Source organism: Centrocercus urophasianus, unplaced genomic scaffold, assembly GCF_019232065.1.
Source record: "Centrocercus urophasianus isolate 14NV4802_14NV808 unplaced genomic scaffold, USGS_Curo_1.0 seq_16, whole genome shotgun sequence".
NCBI classification, from domain to species: domain Eukaryota; kingdom Metazoa; phylum Chordata; class Aves; order Galliformes; family Phasianidae; genus Centrocercus; species Centrocercus urophasianus.
Genome location: NW_024884711.1, coordinates 11,639,107 through 11,664,451, shown reverse-complemented (window position 1 = coordinate 11,664,451; position 25,345 = coordinate 11,639,107). Strand labels below are relative to the sequence as shown.

The following is a 25,345-nucleotide window of genomic DNA, read 5'->3' as shown; positions in this document are numbered from 1 at the left end:
AGCTGACCTTGTGATACTGTATTATCACTGGTATTTTCTTTAGAAGCTTAAGAAAATGTATTTCCAACTGCAAATGAGACTGGTAGTGGAGAAACAAGCTCACAGCACTCTGGTACAGGACCTAGCAAGGACTAGAGAACCACCCATTGGCCACTGTGTCTGCCCACTGTGTCCATTACCATTTGAGCCACATACTGTCTTTGCTATTTGACTGTCAAAGATGGCCTTTCATTATTAGCTGCATGGTTTTCTAACCCCTCAGCCTGTACAGTAGGCTTTATTTTCTTTATCTGTGGAGCTGCACATAGCACTATGCAACACTTGTGCTACACACAGGCTGTAGGGAGGTTCATGATGCCTACTTTTTGGACACTCCTTACCATGGTTCAAGCCTAAGTGCAAGTTAGAGCTTTTCCATCAATGACACCATATACAAAGCAGAGCCCTGATCCAAGATTTTTGCGTCTGGTAGTAAAGATAATTAATAATTAAATAAATAATTAATTACGAAAAAGGAAGATTTGCCTTTTCCAACAAGACCAAGGAAACCTTGACTGACCTCAAGAAGGCCCACAGTGTGCATTTGCTTCATTACATATCCACATCATATAGGGATCCAGAAAGTTCTGGTTTTATTATTATTAATATACCAAATAACATCAGTGTTTATTTCTTAGTCTTTCCTACTTTCTGTTTTTATAACTACATTTTAGTTCTCAGAATACAAATCCACCAAATGAATTATTGTTTATTGGATGTCTATTGGGAACGTAGAAGGTAGAGAAGTGGAGACTCAGGTGTCAAATTGCAGTCATTTACAGAGAGGACAAGGCAAAAATACTGCCAGTTGCCCATGAGTACGGCATGTATGTCTTATGATGAAGTTATATAAAGACATTCACATCTTTGGGCACATTGTCATTTTTAATGCTAACTTTTTGTGTCACTTGTTTTGGAATGGAGAGAACAAGCATCATATTCGTCCTTGTGAAAAGCGTCAAATCGACAGCCTTGAAAACAACTGCTTGATACATCTCAGCATCAAGCAGAACAGAAACACCCACCCAAGATGTATTGAGAGGAGCTGTACAAGACTTCTGGCCAACAGAGAGGGCTGCCTATGTGCTCCTCTGGTCCTACCTGCTTCAGATACCGGAGAGAGTCCTACTGTAAAACAGGAGTCCTCACATGACAGTTGCAGCATGGGCCAGCACAAGCTACTGCAAGCATCCCAACAGCATACAATCAATGGTCCTGGTTAGCTCCCTGGTAGTTTGTACCAGTTTCTTTTGTCACTAGATATTTTATGGTAAGCTGCACCTGAACTTCAGGAGTGCCTCCAAGATCAATTGCTAAAGAGCTGAATTTTGCAGATTTTATGGATACTTTCTGAAAAATAAGTTTTGCCATGCATGATATTTGCATGTGTATCACAATAAATTTCATGGTTGCTGTGGTGGTCATTAACAGATGTAAAGTTCCAGGATCACTGTGGGATGTACAGACTGGCTGGACAGATTTCAGTCCCCAGAGAAAAAGAAGAAAAAAGGAAAACGAAAATTATGACACAAGGCTCAACTATGAATTTGAGGACTGAAATATATTTATTGCCAGTCAACAGATTTTATGGATAAGAGGTCAAACAAACTGAGTTGTTTTTACCAGCTGATTTATTTGACATGATACTTCAATCTGTACCTTTTATAAGTAAGTCAATACTGCACAATTTGCATAAAATATGTCTATAGTGAGCTTGGAAATACACAATTAAGTTTTCCAAAAAGCAGTAGTAACTGTATGGTATGGTACTGGGGGGTTTCTTCAGGGGTTCTGCAAGCACCTACTTTAGGCTCAGGAGCCCTCAACATCTCAAATGAATACTCTGGAAATGAATACAGAATTGCTGCTAATAAAACTTGTGGATGGCATAAAGATAATGAAGAGGACAGAGCATTCGTACACACTGTTCAGGATCATAGAATCATAGAATGGCCTGGGTTGAAAAGGACCTCAAAGATCATCTTGTTTCAACCCCCTGATGGGGGCAGGGTTGCCAACCACTAGATCTTAGCAATCCTGCATCATTCAAACAAAATGTGGTTTTATGCAGTAAAATGTAAAGCAATTCATTTAGCAACATGGAATGAAGCCAAAGTTACAGACCTCACCCCGTTAAAGAACAAGTCTGAAAAACATTATGGCAGTAGAGCAATTCAACATGAACTCAAAAGGTGATTCTGTGATAAAGCACAACCAGTCTTACCTTGGGACTTTTAAACTGGTGATTAGTGAGTAGGTCAAAGGAAGTTATTTTACTGGATACAGAACTGTGGCAGGTAATATTGATTCCAACATCTGTTTTCTGATGTCCATATGTTTAAAGGATATTAACAGCAAAGAGCCTCCAGAAGGAGAGAAAACTTAGTGGTGATGCATGAGCTTAGCGCTTTAGCTTATCAAAAAGAATACTGAAGGGAGTGGATTATAGTACAGAAGTACCTTTGCTGTAGGCAGAAAATAGAAAGGTCCTGCAGTCTAGTGGAGAAAACTGTAATACAAACCAGTGGCTGAAAATTAAGGCTGGGCACATTCAAATCAGAAAATTAAGGGCTTCTTTATTTTTTTATTTTAATAGTGAAAGTGATCAACCACCGGAACACATGACCAAAGGAAGAGGTCATTCTCCATCTCATGACATCTCCAAATCGGGCTGTGCCTCAGCTCAATGCAAATTACTGGCCTCATTACAGATGCAACTGCACAGAATTTAATGGCCTGTGATGCACAGGAGGCTGTACCAGATGATCTAATGATCGCTCTTCACCTTAACCTCTGCGCATCACTGAATAAAAGGAATGAATTCTGGTACTTTAGAAAGGTATTGCAAATTGGGAAGGGATGAACTGGAGCTTTTGGCGTCCAAAGAGAAGTGAAGGATGCTTCTAACAACCAGGAGCTTGTTCAGACTCTAGTAATAACATTAAAGTGCAATAAATGGATTTATTTTTGTATGGATTCCCATTGCTAAATTCTTTCCTACCAGCGATCTTGGAAAACAACATTTCTTTATTTCCTTCTGTGTAAATTTATGCTTTCAAGGCATTCATTAAAGCAAATGAATGCCTTCATTTGCTAGCAAATGAAGCAAATCATATGGAGGTTCCTATTATTATCTGTGGAATATAGTTAATATTAAGCTCAGTTCAAAGTCCACTGAAGTTAGGAGGAGTCTCCACAGACTTTTTGCCATGGAAGTTTTATCAGGTTCAGTGACATTTGGCAGTCACTGTGCAGTTTTCTTGTATCTAGACACAGCAATTAGAATAGACATCAGCTACCTTGGCATAGATTTGTGTGCACACCTGGGAAACCCATCTGCATTGGTTCAAATGCTGCACTCTGTGGGTTGTTTTTTCATAAAGCATACGGAAGCATTTTTTAGATGACATTTAAGAGTCTGTTTCCCATTTCTGGAGAAAACTATGTTTTGCCAAGATTCAGGTTATTCTGTAGATACACCACCTTTTCAATAACCAGGACAATACTGACTTCCATCACAAAGTTCACTTTTGCAATACTAGTACTCAATGATTTGTTTTTTGAATTTATCTGGTTCTCACCAAAACAAGAAACATTATTCTAGAAGACCTGGAGGGAATTCACCCTGTTCAGAAATGCTCGTTTTTGTCTGTCACTCCTGCTTCCCTGCTTCATCACATTTAGCTTGCTACTATTTTATCAAGCTTCCTTGAAAACACCCTGGAGGTATACTTGAAAAGGTGTGTTTAAGCAAAAATCTTGGATGTGCCCTGCTCAGAGCCAGCTCTGCTCCAGCTGATTTCACTGAGAACTGCACATCAAATTTTCTCAATGTCAGTAATTTTTTCTTAAATGTAAGTGGCAGCAATATTGAGTAATGTGCATTAGGGAAACTAGAAAACATATAATAAGGCCGCAGTTCTTCAGCAGATTTCCTATTATTTGGCTGCTTCTATTGTAATATTCTTGTCTATAGCTGATGTGTGAAAAGAAGCATCTACCATTCTATACATGGTACTGGTACACACTTTCCTAGGTAGCACTGTTTAATAATAATAGTAATAATAATATCACAATAATAATTATATGTTCCACAAGCAGAAGAGATTATATATCTACTAGGATGAAGAAGGCATTTACCTAACAGGAAGCTAACTGAGTGAAAACAGAAGAGATTTGAATGAAAACATGTAGATGCAGGACACCTGAAGACAGCATAATATAATAAGATAGCTTTAAAAAATATTTTATTTATTTAACTGGTCTCTGAAACTTTGGAGTTTTCTACTGCAAACCTAGGACATGGATGAGCATTTCATTTTTGATTGTCACTTTCCACCACAATAATCTTCCTAACTCTAAACTATCAAATGCCATCTTAACCATGCCACGCTTCAAACTGTACATTTGTTAATTGTACACCTATAGAAATGCACCATTGATACACTGACTCCTAATGGATATCCTTTTTGATTTGCAGTAACTGGCTGTCAGTAGAGAGCAGATACTTTGGGGGGTTGGGGGGGAAGAGAAGGGGAGCCCACAGACTGGGAAGCTCATCATAAATTAGAAAGTATGTGACTGAGTTCCATGTCCTGATTCTGATACTTCTGTGCCTTGAAGCCGTGCAGAGGATTTCTCTTTAGTGCCTCTGGTCCGCCTTCAGTAGCTCTTCACCATACAGACATGTTGTGAGCATCTTAGATTGGATTGTAATGAGGAACCATATAGAGAGTGAGCTGAGTTAGGTACAAGAGACAGCAGGACAATATCTGCCCTTATTAGGGTACAGATAGTGTCTTGAAAAGCCAGGATGTGGATCCCTGCTGTTAGGATATGAACACAAGGATTATTAAATGAATGGGTGTCATAACAGAAATAATAGCACTGACCTCTAGTTTTCATCAGTCTTAATATTGTTCCCTCATTATAACAGACTATTTACCCTCTGGCCTCATTTTATGCACATGGGAATCAGATTATTGCCTCATAAAACAAAGGAGCAGTGAGATTATCTCTTAAGTAATGGCCCCAAACATACTGTTAGCACAGTGTCACAGGCTGGCACTGTACAGCCAAGGAGCATAACTCCTTTCGTTAGGGCATGGTCCCAGGAATGTGGGCAAGTAGAGCAGGTGGAGCAGGTAGAATTGTCACAGTGTGAGCAAGCACAACTTCCCATCCACCCTCGGAGCAGGCAGTCCTCTATATGTTATCCCTGGAACTTGCCTTACTTCAGAAAACTCGGATCCATTTAGACGTGATAGCTGTTGCTTCTGTGCCAAATTGCTTTATCAGGTTTAGATAGCTGATTTTCCCCCCCCGTCACCCTCCAGTATTTGCTGATAAAATGTTTGCACACTGTTACATGAGGAAATACTGAGCAGTTGACAAAGGAAGAAAGAAGGAGAGAGAAAGAAGAGAAAGAGGAAAAGGGGGAAAAAAGGAGACAAAAACCTTGATAATTAAAAAGCTGGCGTTTTGAAACCAGAATGTCAAACAACTTGATACTGCTGACATTGAACCCTCCCTGTCCTTCATTTTCTTGGTGTTTAAGGCAGGCAGAGAGATCAAGCCAAGGATGTGCAGCCAGACACTTCTGCTGGGGATTCTCATGACTGGCTCCAAGCACGCAGCAGAGACTGAAGGCTAAGGAGACAAGGATCCGTGGATATAATGTCAGCACTGTCTGTGGGTTCATTTCTGCTGCACATTGGCCCCTCTCCTCCTCTGCATTCATTGTTACTATTACTATATCTTGGGGGAGAGACCATCATAAGCTGCATATTTATTAATCCTTCTTACCTGCTTCTCTTTTTGTTCATTCTGTCTAGCTTGAGGAGACAGAAATGCAGTAGCACATCATAGGATTCCTTACACAGCACATTTTTATCCACAAGTGCTCTACTAGGTGAGTGCTAATATTACAATTATCATCCCTGTTTGTCAAATCAGAGCAGTGAGGCTAAGAGATAAGCTCAAGGGCATGTGGCAGGCAGGTGATACAGGGTGGAATTGATCTCACGGTTTCCGTGCAGTGTGTTGGCTATTACATGATGAACCTTTTAATCCAAATAGCCAGGTGGAAAGACATCTCTTGTTCCTAATCACAGATACTGTGATCACCAAAAGGCATCCTTTGAATAGCAGTGCTCTCTAGGAGCTGCAGGTCTCCCTTTGTCAGTGGACAAACCAATGCAGTGTAATAACATCTCTCCAGCAATAGAGTTACTTTTGTATCAGGACTCTTCAGAGCTCCTTCCCATCCACTGCTTCCCACAAAGATTTCTGGACTGGCTGGGTAAGTGGGCTGCAAAAAAAAAAAAGTGTTCTGGGATCAGGAAATAGATGTGTGTTTAGAGAAGGTGACAAAACCTCTGATTCTTAGCAAATTCCATTAAACACCTCTGCCTCCCTGTATGGGAACTATCGAATCACAGCCTGATCCTCTGATTGATCACCTGAGGCAAGCACTGAGTCAGCCATGGGAGCACAGGTGAAGGCAATTCAGCTGTGCTACTGGAATGGGTGGAGCCTGGCTGCATCTCTCCTAGACCCCATTTAAGGGCTGACTGTCATGGGGGAAGGATCTTTCTCTGGGGATTGCTCCTCTTGGAGTCTTTTTCTGTGAGCCCAGGATACAGGTAAGTTTTTTTTCCCATTCGTTTCCAATTATCCTTTTCCACTGTAATGATCTTTCCAGCTATACGCTTTCTGAAGACCAGTCTAACTTCTCTGCATACTTGTCAATTATACATCTGTATACTCATTGATTATACACTCCTAGATCTGGGTTTGACCCCATCCCCCAGGCAGTCAGAGCTTTCCATGATTGCAGACACAGCAGTGAATTTTTTATTTCCCTGAAAGTACCGGTGTCTGCAGAACATCACACTGTTGATTTTTATACCTCAATTTTAGCTTTGTTTATCTTCTGAGAACAGTTATAAAAATAAAATCCAATTTTTTTTTTCTTTTTTTCAAGTGCTGATGAGGATGGGAGTCTGGATGTCTCAGGGATTAGGTAATGGGAGAGAGAGAGAGAGTCTTTGGCTTTAAGTCATCCATTCAATTGCAGCTAGGTCAGACGTGTGTTAGCATTTATACTGTCCGCTATTCTATGTACTAAGAAGTTGGTGGTCTTATTCTGGTGCCTAGCTTGAAAGGAACGTATTGCTTATAATGTGAAGAGGATTTATTAGCAACAAGGCTGAGTATGTGAGCATGGAAAACTATGCGGGCCTGAAACTTTTGGGCTCTGCCAGGATTTCAGATCACTGGGAGATGCTGTGGATAATGCTGACCATGACACATAACTCTTACAGGTAATGGACCTAAGAAAAATGTCTTCTCAAAGGCAGTCATCATCACTTTTAAAGAGGATGAACATTAGTATTGTTTTCCTTTGATAATTGGAAGTTTGAGTAGATTCAAGATCTAACCTACTCCTCTATGGCTTATACCAGTGTGTGAACTCCATGTCATTTTATGTATTATTATTTCCACTGAAGATATTCTGTGGTTTCTTTCTTCCCTTCTGATGTCAGTACAAAATCTATAGTGCAGTATGTGCAGCCACTGTGAGGGCCTCGGACAGTTGTGTGTGGGGAAATGTGAATTGAGAGTAGTATGGGGGAAAAAAAAAACCTTACCTTAATGGTACCTTTGTAACTGATTAGATTTAGTAATGGACTTGCAAATGAAGTTTAAACATTAATCTAAGAGCTCAATTAGGTAAGGTATTATGGTACGGCAGAGATTTCTTCCATTCCCCAAGCAAGTAAAAAAAAAAAAAAAAAAAACCCTTAAAAATGAAGACAAAATCAGCTTCTCTTCTTTCTTGTCTTTTGAGAGGTTTAGCAGAGGTTGTTACTGAATTAATGAAATACTATTGATTCATATATCCGTTCCAATAAGTGAAATGGAAAAGGATATCACTTCTGCTTCCTGCAGCAGTTTCGTATTGCAACTGGCGATAGTATTGAACCTCTATAGGCCTTAACATCTCCAAGAAAAGCAGGTTACATGCTCAGCAGAGAGATACTAGCAAGCCAACTGACTTTTTAGTCTAAACTCATAAGGTTTCACTTTGCGCTAAGAGTCATAAAGCATGCTTTCCATTATGATCTAGTTCCTGCACCCCATAGTGTCTGCTCCCAAACATTCAAATTTAAAGTCGCATTGAACTGCAGTGTTTATAAGGGAATTAAGCACATTATTTAAAGTCAAGTGTGTGCTTTAATATAGCTCTAAATAGAAATGCTTTCCCGAATCCAGAATAGCAGCAAAGACTAATTCCTTCCACTGTAGCCTTGGTTGGCAGTATGGTGGGTTGGATGCCATAGTGTGTGCTGTGCAGCAGGTCGGACAGGATGGTTGGCTGCAGTCCTCCTTCATAGACCTCCAGCCTATGAATTGGACACATCGTCGATCAAACACTGACTTTCCAGATGGACTGTGTCCAGCGCAAGCGAACTGTGTTTAGAATAATAAGAGGGAAATAAAGACAGGCTGGGGTAATTAAACACAGGGGAGATCTTTTTCCATTCAGAGCCCCAGCCATCAATGTTTTGGATAACTTGTTCTATTAAAAAGCTATCTTGCTGTAGTGTATTTGAACAGCCCTTTATTCTGCACTTTCTATTAAGGTTGCTCTAAAATTATTCCACTGAGTATTGCCAGCAGCTCTGAGACCTTTAGCATACAGCATTAAGTAGAAATGAATAAAGACTTGGCTAAAATAACACATGGCGACTCGCTTAAAAGGCGCTGTCAAGACATTTTATACACCTTTCCTTTCACTCTGCTTTGTTTATAATATTCCTCTGAAAAGCCTGGAAATGGCTGATTCCTCCCAGTGGCATTTGGGCGCTTACACTGTGCAAACAGTCTGTCTTCAGTGGTGGTGTGCACATGCCTGGCTTCTGCCTGCTTGTGGCCTGGTGTATGTGGCTGCTGTGCACCAGCAGCAGGGCTGTCTTGCTGAGCACTCCTCACAGTCACGGGATGGAGGCAGCACCTTGAGTGTGGGATTTGTAGACCCTAGAGGAAGACAGCAGTGAGACTTTAATGTCATTTCTTGACTGGTAGTCTGTAGCATTGGTGTTCAGGTACTTGAATGCCCTCATGTTGCACAAACACAGGAGGTGTTGAAGAGTGCAGCTGCCCACTGCAGATCCCCACAACAAAGCTATGCTCAGAGAGAGATGCTTGTCCTAGATGCACTTAGTGAGGCCTCGCAGCCTTCAGCTCCTGTGGGGAAGACAACCTGATGACACCCCTTGTCAGCAGGGTGACAACATTGCTGCTGCCTCAGTTTTCACACCCCACGGCTTCAGCTGGGACCCAGTCATGGGGTGAGTGCAAAGCAGCTCGGTGTCTAAGCTGTCTCCTTCAGTTTAGGGCTGACAGCCTCCACTGCATCACTCTGTGCAAGCTAGAAATTTTCCCTGGGTAGTGCTTTGAAGCAGGAAATTGTTTGCCTTGGGCCCCCCCACCCTCTTGCATTTGGCTGCTTTTGCAGCACATCCATCGCAGCTCCTCCTGCCCCTCTGTTGTTTGGCTGCCTTAGGAGAAGCAGGAATATGGAGCCAAATGACTGCATTAATGATTCAGTTCTCTCTGAGGTAGCACCAGTGCTATGACAGCTCTAATTATGGGAAAAAATGTGTTTAGAAATGTGGGGGCTTTTTATAAGACCCAAGGTCAGATTCTCTCCTGATCTATGCTGGTGTCAGTCAAGAGGATCTCAATGAGCCAGTGAGATCTGGTATAAAATACAGCCTTAGTCCTTTCCAGGTACCTCAACCAAGTGTAGATACCAGTACAGAACAGTTGCTTGTCAGCAGCAAAACCAAAACCATGCTGAAAGTAGCTGCTCAGCTTTTAGAGATCTATCCTCATTAGTGTAGGGGTTCCTCTTCTTCCACTTTCTCCTTACCCAGACCTGGAGCCACCTGCAGTGACAGTGGCAGCGCCCATTGTTGTGAGCAAGATATTAAAATCCAGATGAGGGAACAAAATTGGAGTTTCCCAAAATCAGAAAGTACCAGAGCATCCAAGATTTTCTAGATATGGGGCAGGGAGCAATTCCTTAACCCTTCACACATTACTGAGAGCAATGCTATCTACCATCACTACTTCATCTGCCTTTAAGAAGAAAGGCAACAGCTGTTTAATAGCACTATTTAACACTTCCTCACAGTTTATGACAAAATGGAAAGTGGAAATTGAACTTTTTTCAAAGATCATTGCCACTACTTTACCCACTTTTTCTAATTAATTGTCTGGTACGGTCTCAAGAGACCTTGAAGAACAGCTCTTCCCAAGTAAGTTTGTGTGAAAGCCCTTTTTGACAGCCTTTTTTTTTTTTTTTCTTTTTTCTCCAGATTTGACAAGTTCCCATTTGTGAGACTCTTTCTTTCTCTTTTCACAAGCCTACACATGAGTACTGCTTATCTTTTACTTTCCTTTCACCTGCCTTCCGTGAAGGAAGTCCTCCATATGAAGCTCTCTAGAAGCTGTCTACCTCAAACACAATTCTACAAAGATGAGTTTTCAGGGGAAGCCTTGGCATGAATTACTTTTGTAGTTTTTGTCCATCAGTTACATTTTGACAAATCATTCAATCTGACCTGCAATAAGAGATTGTTTAAAGAGAAAGCACCTTCTGTTTCCCTAAGGTTCTGGGTTCTCTATATACACCTCAGTATAGATACTTATGCAAATCAATGTACTTTGATATATTCCTACCTGGAATCCTGCCTGGATGAATCCTACCAGGCATCCTGCCTGGATGCCGACCTGTGCGACCTGCTGTAGGGAACCTGCTTTGGCAGGGGGGTTGGACTCAATGATCTCTGGAGGTCCCTTCCAACCCCTACAATTCTGTGATTCTGTGATATACTTAAAGTGATTCAGCCCCAGCAGCGTCTTATCCTTTAAGTTTTCTTTGAATTACCCTTATGTCACATATTTCGCTCAGAAACAGAACTCAGGCTGCTGCTTGCATTATGAGGCATAACAAATAGCCACCCGTAAGATGGGAGATTTTACCCCTCCCTTGGTCCATTGCAAAAGGAAGGCAACATAACTGTAGAATCAGATACATCAAGTCAAGTATTGGAGGCAGCTGGTGGATGATATGTTGCTAGTGGGACCAAACTTGTCTTAGAACTTCTCTATTTATGGGTCACCTTTGAGACATCACTGAAGTTTTTTTGAGTGTATTTCATTCAAGACAGACTTACGGAGTTGAATTTGGTCTTCATACCTATACATATATACACACACATACACGATGTGAGACTATATATATTCTATACTACATATATAGTAAGCACACACTGCTTTGGTTGGCTGCTCTTCAGATTCAGGACACAAAAGTCAATGGTTTCATAATTCACCAACATTCCAGCCTTTCCAGCCTCTCAAACTATAATTGCTCTCTGTATTTTGTAAGAGCAGACTACAAGACCCACTGCCACTTAACAGTGCCTCATAACAGTGAGTACTGAAGTTGTACATTGCATTAAACTGCAAAATTGCAGCCAATAATGACGGCTGAAAGCCTATCTCTGACAAAAGCATAAATATTGCTCATTAAACATTATGGGAGAGGACTATAAAAATCTTGCCTGGTCTCTCATTCAAGCAGTAAACAGCACAGCCAAAGCACCTGCTCCAAACAGCTCTGTAAATCTCTCTGTAAGGTATGGCATCCAGCACTGAACAATTAATTTGTCATCATGTTTATCTAGATTTTGAGGAAGGAAAGAGGCTCCTGGTAAACCAGCCTAAATGTTTCTGGTGGTGCTCAGCTACCAGCACCCTGTCAGAGACCTCAACAATTCTGCACCCGACTGGGAATCACAGCTGCTTCCAGCAGTCAGCACTCCGGTAGGTAACATGATTCCCCCATCCTTTCCAAGGTAGATCACTTGCTAAAGTCAAGGAGAATTTGGCATCTGTACTGGCAGCCAGTTTGGCCCTTCAATATGAAGTGTCAGTATGCAACTTTTGTGCCACTTGCCAACAGGGATTTGCTTTTATGGGAGGTATCCCTACACAAAAAAAATCACTAAATCACGTTAACAGTTTTGTTGGTTATGTCGGTGAGAAATCTGTGTACAGACCATGCCAGAAGTTTAGAATTTTAAATACTCCTATTAGACGTTGTTAGTTGGCTAGGAATAAGTTACTATATTCAAAAGTCCCCCCACAAGATAAACCATTCTTCAGTAGTTGCTAAGCCAGTGAAATTGAAGGCAGCCAGCCTCCAGTTCAGCATGCACCTTCACAAGAGAGAGCGGATCTCCTATGCTGCTCAGCCTGCACTCCCCCCCCACCAGATGTGAGGCTTTTCAGGATGAGCATGAGATGCATGCATTCCTGATCAATCTTCCATTTGCAGACTTGTAAAAAGCCTTTAGCCATACATGGATTAATTATGCATCACACACTGCTTTTGCAATCAAGAAGTAATATCACAGTTTTCCTGCAGAAACACCTTCATTTTGATGCAGCCTTGTAGGTCAGCATCTTTTCCTATAGCTGTGTTGGTAATCTTGAGAGAAGAGAGTGAAGAAATAAACTTACTAGAAATGTTTCATAGATTTCATTTTCTTGCTACAAACTTATGTTTAAAATAATTAGGCTAAAAATACTGCTTAGGCACCTCACACAGGGCACCTAAATCTCTCATAAAAACATAAAAATGACCAAGTAGTAAGATGTACCAAGCTTCTCATATAGCTTCAATACTTTTGAAAATCAGGCCATTTAGGTAGCAAACAGACACATTTGGAATGGTTTGCCTTAATTAGGTCCCCGGCGTTACACAGATTATTAGAAAAATAACTAAAGAAGCATTTTCATTCAGCAGGCGAAACATAATGCAGTGTTAAACTATTAAGCATAATTTGCATGAGACGTGGTATGCACACACAACTGCCTCTGTTTGAACTTTACAGTCTTTCTGTATAATATACTAGTAATAATTTCCCCCTTGTAATACTCAGTAGGCTTCTACTGCTTTGAGGGATATTAGGTACCTCTTTTGTAGGTAAAATGACAACTGCAAATGAATGGTAAGATTGTGTAGCTGAGCGGATAAAATACTTTAAATCATGGCATTATGATAAAGACACCACTATAAAGGTTGTAAATCATTTTTCACTTTAAGGTCAGAGTCTATGATTCCACTAACATTTTTAGATAATTTAAGTGAGTTCATTCTGTTTTAAATGTATCACAGATCTATATCGGTATAAAGCTTTCTGTGCATGCAGAGACCAGGCTCCTATTCCTTAGTAAGGGAAGATGCAACACTCTGTCTGGGATTGCAACTCAGAAAATTCTTTAATTTGGCTCTGTCTTGAATCCATCCTGGATTCTTTCTCCTCCAGCTCAAGTGGTGCGCTCTCTTTTTGTTGTTGTTGTTGTTGGGTTTTTTTTTTTTTTTAATCATAGGGCCATCTTGCAGTGATAATGATCCTCATGACCTTAAGTATAAGGAGGAGGATACCTTACCTTAGATACCTATCTCATACGAGACTAGTGGATTGCAAATTTGGAAATTTTCATGGAATTTATATGGGAGAATTATGCAGGGACTTAATGGTATTGTAAAAGAAATATTTCTCAAAGGTATTGCTGTGCTATTAGGAGATCAGTCTTCTACAAGGCTATCTGTCTGCACTAGGAAAAATAAAGTCCATGTTAAAGACTACCTGAGCCATGCCAGTGGGCTGCATGGAGGAGCAGGCAGGGCTTGGTTTCTGTCATGGAAACCTGTTCTCACTGCTGCTGTGAAAGCAATATGAGTTTTTTTCAGTGTCTTAGCTCCGTAGAACCTGATGTTAGTTTTGTCTTGACAAATGCAACCTGAATGCTGTGATTTCCTCTGCATCATTAGGGAGGGATGACTTCAGGAAGGTGCTTTGACACGCTGGGAATTTTTCCAAGTCAACTTCTCACAGAAAAGAGTGAAAACAGCTAAAGCATTTCTCTTAGTGATGTCCTTGAGTCAAAGAGGAAGTTTTTCAGGGAAGTGCCTTGACTTCAGGAATTTCAGCATTACCTTCAGCTAAATCTAAAGGTTTGTGGCAGGAGCTCTATTCAGGTGGCCAAATTCTACTCCATACATGTATTTCTGCGAAGACTTGCATATCTTTCTCTTGAATTTAGAACTGTAGAATCATAGAACAATCCAGGAAGGGACATCAAAAGATTATTGGAAGAGTTGGTAGAGGAAGGTTGGAAGAGACCACCAAGACCATCTATTCCAACTGTCAGCCCATCCCATACTTACTAAGCCATGCCCCTAAGTGCCACACCTACATGTTCCTAGAACACCCCTGGGAATGGTGATTCCACCACCTCTCTGGGCAGCCTGTTTCAGCTCCTCACAACTCTTTCTGAGAAGAAATTTTTCCAAACACCCATCCTGAGCCTTCCCTGGAGCATCTTGAGGCCGTTCTCTCTCGTCCTATCACCAGTTATACGGGAGAGGAGGCCAACCCCCACCTTGCCACAAACTCCTTTCAGGCAGTTTGTGGAGAGTGATGAGGTTTCCCCTGAGCCTCCTATAGACAAAGCAATCCCAGCTCCCTCATAAGCACTTTCCCATAAGCCTTAAGTCCATAAGTGTTCCAGTCCTCTCACAGCTTTGTTGTCCATCTCTTGACACACTCCAGGGTCTCAATGTCTTTCTTGTAACAAGGGGCCCAAAACTGACCACTGCACTCAAGATGGAAAAAAAAAAAAAAAAAAAAAAAAAAAAAAACACAGTCCCCTGCTACCACAAGTCATGCCATTGAGTTACCTGCATCTGGAAAAATCACAGGACTCAGCACACCCAAAATGCAAGTAATGAGTGTCACTCTGCCTGATCATGGTGTGTCTACTGCCAGGTTAAATCAGCAGATCCAACCTTCGGTGAGAAAGGGAACTTAAATGACTCTGCACCTGGCACGATACATCTTGGGGGAAAGAAAATAAGAAATGTATTATGGCAAAGCGGAAGCTCTCCCGGAGCAACATGCAGCCAGTGCCCCTTGTTTTCACCATGAGGCTTCTTGCAAAGAGGCTGGAAGAGCTGCGGGGCTGAATTAAACCTCGGATTAACGCCGGCGCGCTTCGAGCTCCCCCTCCTGTCGCCGAGTCGGTGCCGAGCCGAGCCCGAGTCCGTTCAGCTCGGCTTGGCACCAGCTAGGCACAGGAGCTTTCCAGAGTTTGGGAGAAGATAGGGGTGTTGAGAACCAAGGAAGGAGGCTGTGGAGGGAAGCTCGCTCTTAGAGCTGAAGTCATTCGTTAAAGGTGAGCACAGGGTAAAATGAGTCAAGAAGCTGCTCATTGCAGGCTGAAGGTGGGAGGGAAGAATTTAATACGCTGCTTGTGGGCATTCACCAAAGCCTGAGCACAAGTCTGAGAGAGAACAACGTGTGTTTGTGCTGCCTGCAGCCCAGCCAGGGAATTCCATCACAGCACGGGTACAGCAGGTGGGAGTTTCCCATAAAAAAATCCCACCTCAGTCCCCATCTCTAAAATCCAACAAGGACATCCAGGGCCACGAAGAATGTGGGGCTGCCAGAGCATAGTACAAAACCCACTTGTCCCTTCCCAGATCAGGACACCCGGTGGGACAGGTTAGAAGTACCATCAAGGAGCACTCACCATGGAGCAGCCCCTTCCTCTGAGTCAGAACTCTGAGCCTGTTGGTTTCCGTCAGATGCTTGTGTTACTGTTACGGTATCTAAAAACAAAGCGGAGTTTTAATCTTAGAAACAAGAGATGGGGAAACCTTCCAGCTGTGAAAGGTTTGACTCAAATGGCAAAAAAAGCACCCGGTTGTTCCCAGGCAGCCTCAGAAACCAGAGAAAGCAGAATCCCCACTTCCCAGCCACCTCCTTCGCCTTGGCATCAGGCTCCTCTCCCGAAATGCGAGTGGGTGGAGGTGTACTCACAGGCTGCAGGGAGTTCCTGAGCCGGCAGGCTGCCAGCTTCTGGTTTTCTTAACTGTTGCTTCCACTGTCAGCCGCCGAGATTGTAACAGTGGCATTTTTAATAAGGTGAGGGCAAAAATTAAAAAGAGGCCATCAGATCAGGCAGCAGCCCTGGGACAATTTGTAAGTTGCGGTTAAGAGAGAGAGATACAGAAGATTTGCCGAGTTCAAAGGTCTTCATTATTAACGTTCCAGTAGCTGACTTGATAGATGGTCTCTAGCCTGTGTCCTCTTATCCCTTCCACTTTCCTTCCTAAAGACAAATGCTTAAGACAAATCCCTAGATGGAGGGATAGGATCTGTAATAGATTATTTCTTATTACATAGAAATTGGTTAATAATTTACTAATCCAATTTCACTGTTTCGCCCCCCACTTCAATTAATCTTTAGAATATAAAATAAATGCTGTTCTTCGTTCTTCCAATGCTAATGAAGAAAGGAACTAATGAGGAGACCTGACCTTGGTACCTTTTGAAAGATGATGTAGCTGCATAGGAGTTAATTTTCTTTTTTTCTCTCCTTTTATTTACTTGTTCTCCTTGAATGCAAAATCCACCCATAAAACAGCAAGCTGTACAAGATGGTTATGAGCCTGATTTCAAGCATGTCACACAAGTCTTGCTTTAGCAAAATTCCATCTCCTGCAGAGTGTTACAAAATCATGCATATCTACACTCTTCCACTCTGGAGATAAATATTTTATACGAACACTTTATACAAAGTCAAAGTCAAATAAAACAAGATATGAGAACTTTTACACAGTGTCTCAAACTGCTGTCCACCACTCTGGAACAGCACTTTAAGATTTGGCAGATGTAGAGAGTGATTTATTTCTAACAAATTCAGTCTGTGGCTCTGTGGCCATAATGCATTTCAAAGAGATTTTTTTAATTGTATCTGTCAGGAATTACACAGGTATAGTCAATCCAGCCTCCTGACAACCCTTCCAGTTCTGTTTCCTGTAATTCTATTACCTTTTTTTTCTTAATCTTCTCTTTCAGCCCTGGCAGTGCCACTGTACCCAGGAAGCACAGCAGTCAGCAACTGATGGATGCTTGTCTGCCAGCACACAGGTGCAAATTAGGAAACCAGTTCAGCTCCCAGCCAACAGACTTCTGTTCCTTCAGCATGTTGTGTCATCAGTGGCACAGGCTTGGAGGTAAACACTCAGGGCACTAAATGACACATTTGAGCGTTCAGATGCTTTTTGCCAAGTGTGATTTCACACCTTGGGGAACACAAACAAAAAACAAAAAAAAACCCAACCTGTCAACAAAGCTCCAAACAGCAACATTTCCATATTTTTACTTAACCACAGAATCCCTTTCCTCAAAAGAAAAATGGTAGTGGTGTGTGGTCAAAGTCAATAAGCATACTTCTTGTAATCCCCTCTGATACATGGAGAAAGCAGCCTTCCTCCCTGACTTGTAGGCTTGCTTAAGCCTGTCTCATTACAGAATCAGGGTAGGGCATTAAGCCATTTAAGAGGGGCCAGGATGCTGTCCTTGCAATGAAAGGGAGCAAAGGTTCCACTCAGAATGGGCTCTGCCAAGAGAAATCCTAACCAGCAGGATAGGACTCCTTGCAGCAGGCTGCTGGCATCCTGTGCCCAGGAAGGAAAGTGCTCAGAGCTGTGTCTAGCTGGAGTTTGCTCCTGAGGGCTGTGTAAACGATCACAGTCTGGGAGGCTGTATCCAGCTTTGCTAGAGGCTAACACTCATGAGATTTTCTCTTTGCACAGGGGCAGGAAATTCTCCATGCATCTTATTTTCTGCTTTGCCTTCAAACACAAGAGAAGGCAGGGCTTGGTGTATAAAGTTTACTTTACAGATTTCTAATTCTATAAGCAAACACATCTATACACTGCAGAGCAGACCCCCTAATACATTAGAATTGAGAATCATCCCAGATCTTCAGCAGTATGGAAGTAAGATTTTCCAAATGACTGAGTAAATTGGTGTCTCCAAAAGCGCTGTAAACAGATCCATTGGGCTTGACTCTGAACTCCCTTTGTTCCAGCAAAAATCTGAAATAAAACTGCTGAAGTCAATAGAATTATCCCAGTGCAAAAACAGAATCTCTCTTTGCTTTTTTTTTTTTCCTTTTTTTTCTCTTTTACTGTGCAAAGCTGATCCCATAGCTGCAAAGAAACCGAAAAATCCATACGTACAAACTCTATTGGCCAGGCTATCTTATTGTGAAACCTACTATATATCCCAACCTTATAAAAAATCATTCAAGTGTGACGCTGTCCTCTCTCTTCCTCTTCTGATAAGTGGAGAGCAAGGGCTGCCAATAGCACATAAACTAGAAGACACGAAAATAATATTGCACAGCAGGAGAAAAAGCATAGCTGAAAGGAGATCAAGGAAGCTAAATTAAAGAAGATCGTAATATCTGAGTGACACAGCCACAACACAAGGATGCAGCAGACATTATGGCAACTAAATGATTCTTCCATTGGATACCTGGGAGTTGCAGAAAGCAGCAGCATTTCCATTAATGAGTTCCTTCCAGAAAATCTGCTACTACTCATTGACTTGGTTTGAAACAGATCAAGCTAATAGTAAGAAAGACCCTTATTGACTTCATCATCCAGTGTGTGAGGCCTGATGAATCTGAATACAAGGCTAGTGAAATACTCTCATGAAGAATGAACCTGCACTTTCCCAGAGTGCAGAGGATTGCATTGCATTGTTTGTCCTGTGTGACACTATATATTTGAAAGGGTGGTGTCATCTTTCTGTGACACCACCAAAAAATAAATGGGCATATTTTTGAGGTTAGCAAATGTTTAAAATATAAACAGTGGCAGAATTTAGAAGCGCTATTGGAGAGGTGTTAGTCCTGTCTCTGCTATTTGTAAAATCTCCACTTTCCTTGACAACAAATTCCTAGGAAAAATGGCAATGTTCCATTTTCCATTTTGTTATTAGCCATTATAAAAAAAAAAAAAAATCCTATGAATAAGCCTCTCTTGTCAGCCTGTCCAATAAAGACCTCCTGTAGTTTGTAGTGTCAACACACAAATTCTGGAATTTGAAATGTACACCTCATTTCTGGGGGTACATCAATTTGTGTGCAAATTCTCAATGAATAAGTGAAAAGATTTCTCTCTCTCCTCCTGACTACAGCTGGTGGAGGAAGTGCTCTTAGCATCTGTTGTTCACTGTCCCTTTCATTATTATTTTTTTTAACCCCAGTTTTCCAAAGAAACCCTTCCAAGGTGTGGTACAGTTGCCACCCAAAATGCCACTAAGCTGCACAGTTCTACAGTTCTACAGATATTATATTCTGAGATAAGAGGCTTGTTTTTTGCATTTGCTTAAGTGACCACAGATGACTATTGGTAGATGTCTAGCTAAATCAAGTCCTATAAAAATATTTTGTGACTTGTGATACTGTCCGAGAAATAATTCAAACCTCTTGAAACAGGAATTAGGTTTCTGCAATTACGTTATTGTGACCTGTTCACAGGCCTTAAAGCCTGGCTATGTTTTAAGAAAAAATAGTTTCTCTCCAGAGAGCTGCTATTTTTCTCATGCTACCTGCTGCGATAAATAGCAGCTCTCGAAGAACAGGGTGGGACAGGGGAGGCTGCAGAGTATTTGCTATATTACTGATCTCTTGAGAGAAAGCTGCTTCCATGGGCATTTGCAAGGCATTTCAAGAACAGCCTGTAAGTCAGAAAGAAGCAAGAAATAATTAGAAGGAACTAACATAGTGTTGTTTGCTAGAGAAGCAACCACTTGGAAAGAAGTGGGGAAGAAGAGTTAAGCATCCATTTTATACTCTTAGAGAAAATGTGTTTAAAAAGAAGGATGACACTTGACACCCCAGACAGAATTCAGGGAGTCACTTGCAGGGAGTTATGAAAAGCCAGAAACAAGGAAGAGTGTGAAGAAGAAAAAGCAGAAGATGTAAAAGAGAAGCAGAGGACTGTGGCCAGAGAAATATGGAGAAAGAGCCTATGTAGGGCTCTGAGGAGAGAGAAATGTCAGGGTAAGTCAAAGAGAGAAAGAGAATGCAATGAATTATTTGAGAAAGGACTGCAAACACAGCATGAAAGCAAGAACCTGCTGCTTCAGATCTAACTCTGTAGTAACACTGAATTAAAAGATTTGAGAAGCAACTTCACTATACTGTGAATAAAGTTTCCCAAAGTACATCTGTACAATAGTAGAGTTTATTATATTACGTAATGTTCTATAATTATACTGATGTAGTCCTCATGTGAACACTACCAAAGTGAGACTTTTTTCAGTTTTGGCTTATGTTACTCTGGAAAGGGTTCCAGTCGAACTGGAGAAAATATTTTTACATCGACACAGCAGTTCATAGGCAGGATGATGCTTGTTTATCTATACTTGTGTAGTTGTATTCAGGTGAAGTGTGAAATGTGCCTGTGTGGACAAAGCCTGAAATATCTAGCTGTCCTTCAGGCCACTGACGTGACATTCTTTAGCTTAGCAAGAAACCACATTTCAAAGCTGCCTTTTATAATTGTATAGGAACAGAGCAGAACAATACAGCACTACCCAACAAAACAAAATGTCTATTAGTATTCAGAGGTGTTTAGGTTTCCTAAGCTTCTACTTCCTTGTAAGCAATTGCTGAAGATGCTACACGGACTTTCTATGATCACGAATGTGAGAAGGGATAATGAGCAAACAGTGTGTGTGAAGTCTTGGTCCATGCTGTGAACACTTCCGTAACCTTTGGCACTTGAGAGTTGCCGTGGCCTAGATCAGGGGAAAAAAAAAAGGGACAGTGGCTTTTAAGAAGTTTTGAAATGAAAGGCTCACAAATGCTGCAGTTTTTAATAGCATGTACCTTTTTGTTTTAACTATGGAAGTTATGTGGGAAATATGGAAGAAAAAAAAAAGATGTAAGTGTTAAATGTAAGTAACAGTTAAAAACCTGATGCATGAGCTATCCTTTGTTTTCATGTGCTGGTCAGACCAAAAAAAAAAAAAAAAAGAAGAAAAAAAGTGCCATATACTGGCTTCTCAAGAATGTAGCATCAGGGATCTGTACAAATCTGAGTGCTTCTATTGCTGCCTTTTGAAGGGCTCTGTAATAATAAGGAGGCCTAGGGAGAAAAATTGCAGTTGAAGACCATTGAAGTCTTGAACTGTAGTCAAACCACAGAGTGAAATTACTAAGCCCTGAACACCTCTCCTGATCCTTCTCTGTTGAGAAGAACCTTTGTTAGATGAGGAGGCAGAGGTTGAAAGAGTCAATTGAAATCCTCACTAAATACATTTTCTGAGAAGTTAGGACATGTGGATTTTTACCCTGCATGGATTTACAAATCCACAGAATTGGAGCAGACAGAGAATCACTCTTTTTTTTTTTTTTAGTATAAAGAATACACTAGAATAAGATTATTACCAATTCAGTGTATAAGCAAGCAAAGCAGATTTTCTTGTGCTAACCCATCTGAGCAAGAGTGACACATAGTGTGACAGAGAGAAATATTTGAAAGGGCAGAAATAAAGAACTGTAGGTATGAAGTATTACTTATACAATGAGAAACTCCTTTGTCTCGGATACTGGGAATGTTATTTTGTCCATTTATTGCTGAGTTCTTAAATAGCCCACTCAACACTATAGACTAACATTTTGTAGGACTTATTGTGGATCTGCATCTCCACAATGAGCAAGAGAAATTCTAAGGTACATCTTCAGAGACTATGGTCAACCTGTAACATTCTGTTGACAGTATGAAAAATACTTTCCTTTTCATCTGGATTTCACAAAGCACTCAACAAAGGCAGAGGCATAAGCCATGAGTGTACGCTATTAATGAGCCATTCCCAGCAGTTCTCTTCTCTGGCTATTTTGTTACAAGACAGACACATTTCAAGGTTAAGTTTACACCAGAAAAAAAAGCTCTGAGGATTGTTGTGCAGGAAGTTGTATGGACAAAACACAACATCAAGAGCTGCACTTCATGTTGGCAAAACTGTTCTAGATTGGCTTTTTCTCAACTACATCTGGTATTACACCAGGAATGTCCCAGTCTATTTGTTAATGTAGTGGAAAGCATTGAGTACTGGTTTTGTCCAACAGTGGCCATTGCCACTGGCTATACAGTGGTGACAAATAAAAAGCAAACTCATGTTTAAACAGCAACTTGGAATTTTTTGTAAGTTTGCGAAAGTGGCAAAATATAGTGCATTTGCTGTTGTTCAGCCCACTGCCTCCAGAAGTCCTCTTGTCTGGGTCATGTTGGCCAACGCCTTCCACCTCTCCCAGGACTCTTGCCAATAGCAATGCCGTCGTCCTGGGAGCCTTCATAGTGCAGGACTGATTGATGACAATCCATCTACTTCTTAATCTACTACAGTAATTTCACTTTCTTCAAGATCTGAACACTGCTGCCAAAAAAATCTGGTATGTAGACGTGGAAAGCTGATGACAAACCATAAAGCAGTACCTTCTGTAAACAGAAAAAGAAGCAGAAACAGGAAAAACATCTGAACTGAGGAAGCACACAGTACCAGGAGGAAAAAGCTGAGGAGTATGGAATACTGCAGTCCAGGGAGCCTATGCACTGCAGAGACAGAGAAAAAAAAAAGCCGAGACAGCTACCACAAAGCCCAAAGGAAGCAGAGACCACTGGGGAATCAGCTTTCTGCAGAAAAGCAGATCCATCGGACACAAAAAGTAAGTGACAGAGAAGTCTAATGAGTGACTATGAGTGAAGCTTGTACAAGCACCTCAATTTACATTTTCAGTTTAACTCTCAGTTAACATCATTCTCTTCTTTTATAGGATGGAAAATGAGAATCAGCAGAGTGATTGCTAGAGACATCAACAGAAGAAGAGTCATATATCTCGCAGTGCACAGCACTGAGTACTAACTATGGATCTGGTAAACTGAGAAAGCAGTGAATCATTGTATCTTCAAGGTAAAGCAATTTTAAGGATTAATCCAAGGCAGTTTCTCATGAAACTTCTTATGATGTTGCAAAACTGAATTGATCTCGTCATCTTTAGCTTTTCAGTTACCAAAATGAACCACATCCCATTGCAGGAGAGGCATGAAAGAAAGCAGCATAGCAATAGCATAAAGGGATGGCTACACATAACTATACTTCCTCGTAAGCCTTTGGAATCGATTTCCAGCCACTCTCCAGTCTGTGGGAGTTTGGCCAGGACTTTAATAAGGCCAAAATCTGTAATGGGACTTTCTGCTCACACAACAGTCTCACCAAGGCCTTCAGAGAGCTCCCAGTACTAGTCTCAAACAAAACAAAAAGCAAGCAGCAAATAGCAGTGGTCTGACAAGGAGACCAAAGTTTTTCCCTCCACAATAAAGTTCTCTCTGGCACTGGAATAAAAGCAAAGAAAACAAGTCTTTTTCTATCTGTGGACCCTTCTATAAAGAATCGAACTGAAGAAGATGTAGCTCTAAGGACTTAAAAGTCATACTGTTTGAGAAAATTACAGCAACAGAAGTTGGGCTGCATCACTAAGTTATGGCAAGAGAGTTGTGAGCAGGAAACTGTAGAGTAACCCTATAGATTCATTACTCTTTTGTCACTGTAATGAGCACTTACATTTTCTGTTAGCTTTTCTCTCATTTGAATGAAGTTCCTTCCTCTTTTGGCCCAATTCAGAGTTTCTGCCTAGCTTTATTCAAATAGCTTTGTCGTGAATCTTGAGCTCATCACGGATTTTCCTTGCCATCTGACCTTATGTCATAGAGTCACACAGAAAAGACAAAGTGTGTCATCACAGGACTGTACGAGATAGCAACATGTTTCTGGCCTTCCCGCAGCCACTGACATGCAAGACATTAGTAGTGAGCTGACATCAGGAGAGCCAAACAGATGATCATTTTTTTCTACTCCCCACGAAGCCTGATGCAAAACTCACTGGAACTGCTGAAAATATGAAGGGCTTTGGCTTGGGCCCAAATAAACCAGCCAGGAATAATGCTGAAAAGATATCTGGATCTGAGATGGTACAAAGGAACTAATCCTAGTCACCTTCCCCTAGCATCAGGCTCAATTTGATTTGAATTGGCTAGATTCTGCTGTGAATTAAGCTCAAAGCCCCAAAGACAACTCGACTCCAGTCATCTAGCCTTGCAGCCTCCTCCAAAGTCTATCCAGAGGGAAAACTGACTAGTCTTATTCAGTTGCTGCTTAGAGCTAGCGCCATAGATTAAAAAAGCTTGGGGCACACAAAAAGTGAATAATCTGGATCATTTTTTCTCTGCAAGTCCTTCGTACAACTTGGCCATAATAATAAGAGTATTAATAATTTTAAAAAGTTAGGAGACAGAAAGAGGAAGCACAAGTAAGAAGGAAATCTGACCTGATGAAGTGTGTACACTTCACAGGAAAGAAATAGAAGCAGATCATGGGCTTTCTCAAAATTCTCAAGATGGGGAGACATTGGATTAGAGGAGCTAGTTCACCTATTGGCTAGAAAATACAAAAGGAACTTTTTCTAGACTCTTGCAGTGCTTCAGTGTCTGTGCAGGGCTGGTAGGATAATCATGGGTGAGAAAGCTGCAATAACATCTCAGGGCACAGAAGCTGGATCCTTGGGTCTAGCTGGATCCTTGGGTCTCTTTCTCTCTCTGGCGAGGGGTATGGTGTGACTAGCACAGGAGAGCAGCACGTTGCCTGGTCCTGGCCATGAGCTAGAAGATGAGCCATAACATACAGTGGGAGCTGTCACTGAAACAGCTGAAGAGAAGACGTTAGTAAATACTTTCAGAGAGTGCATTTTTGGGTAAGCTTCAAAGTAAGTAACAACTGGTGCTGGTTATCATAATACTTTGAACAGACTTACTAAAAATCATATGTTGTGGAAAAGGTCAGTCTGCAACAAACTTGATAGTATAAGAAAAGTATGTGTGTGCAAATTTGTAAAAATCTTTGTTTTCCCTGCACCCTGTTACAGAAATGAAGGGCTTTCATTATTAATATCAGTTGTCTTACTCGACTTTCAGGCAGGTTTCCTGTGATGACAGGAAAGGGCTAGAGGTTTGTTTTCAGTGAAAGTGAAGATCTTCTGTTTTTAAAATTTGTTCCATAAGAAGTGGCATTTGTGAAGCCAAGTGATTTGTGTCCTCTCATCTCCCATGCCCATTGCTTGTATCACCAGTCTCATCCTCCAAAGTTCCATGCACGAGTTAGGAGGACAGTGACAGACTGCTAACTGCTGGGAAGCAGAGAGTTAAATTCGATCCCCCTTTCATCAACAAGGGACACAGAGCGATCCAGATCACCCAATTTTATTTAAATGCCAGTTTTCATGACGTATTATTTCACCACAG

General features: G+C 41.2%; 1 long non-coding RNA gene across 1 annotated transcript; it reads left to right on the top strand.

Annotated features, from left to right (window-relative positions):
- The first annotated feature begins 6,619 nt into the window (after window positions 1-6,619).
- On the top strand, window positions 6,620-23,564 carry LOC122159623. Its single transcript, XR_006168570.1, has 4 exons — window positions 6,620-6,683; window positions 11,799-11,937; window positions 22,500-22,716; window positions 22,825-23,564. It is a non-coding gene; the product is annotated as an uncharacterized LOC122159623 (long non-coding RNA).
- The last annotated feature ends 1,781 nt before the right edge of the window (window positions 23,565-25,345 follow it).